Genomic DNA, 814 nt, shown 5'->3' with positions numbered 1-814 from the left:
ACTTCTCCACCATTGTTGAGACCTTGGTTCATATTGATCGTTACACTCTTTATTTTCTTTTATTTAAAGAAGGAGAAAAATTAACTCACAATTAAAGATTTGATTATGACTGATACGATGAAAATACTTTTCTTTTCATAAAACATTCTGGAAATGAGTATAAACAATAGGATAAAACCATAGATCATTGAAGAAGAGAAGAGTAGAGAAAACATTTCTCACTTTGTATTTCAATATCTTGATTACGTATATGTATAATAATTGTGCTTAGTATCATCAACTAAGAGGTGTTTGGATTGACTTAAAAGTTGTTCAAATATAGTTTTAAATCAGTTTTGACTTCTGAAAGTGTTTGACAAATATAAAAAATATTTTAAAATAAGTCAAAAATGACTTTAAATAAGTTTAAAATGACTTAAAATAAGTCAAAAACCAAAAGAAGGTTTCCCACTACTTTTTATTTTTTGACTTAAAAACTATTTTTTTAAGCCAATCCAAACGGGCCTAACTTAGCAAGTTCTAACTAACTATTGGACATTTCTAACTAATTAACAAATTACATAAAAATATTAATTAATTTGCCTGTGCTTTCTTCTTGATATCCATAATAGTTTTTTAGGTACTAAAAAATTATAAAAGAATAAATTAATAAATAAAAATTAGTCGGATTAGATTATGTCTGTCTTTTTAACTTATTTAAACATTATCTATTTTATTTCAAATAACTTTTAAATGAATCAATAATCTACTTATTTATTAACTCAATTCATTTTGAACTACCAAAATTTAACTCAACCCATTCATTTTCAATTAC

The sequence above is a fragment of the Solanum tuberosum genome, unplaced genomic scaffold, assembly GCF_000226075.1.
Source record: "Solanum tuberosum cultivar DM 1-3 516 R44 unplaced genomic scaffold, SolTub_3.0 scf00130, whole genome shotgun sequence".
NCBI classification, from domain to species: domain Eukaryota; kingdom Viridiplantae; phylum Streptophyta; class Magnoliopsida; order Solanales; family Solanaceae; genus Solanum; species Solanum tuberosum.
Note: the sequence above shows the minus strand (reverse complement) of the source record.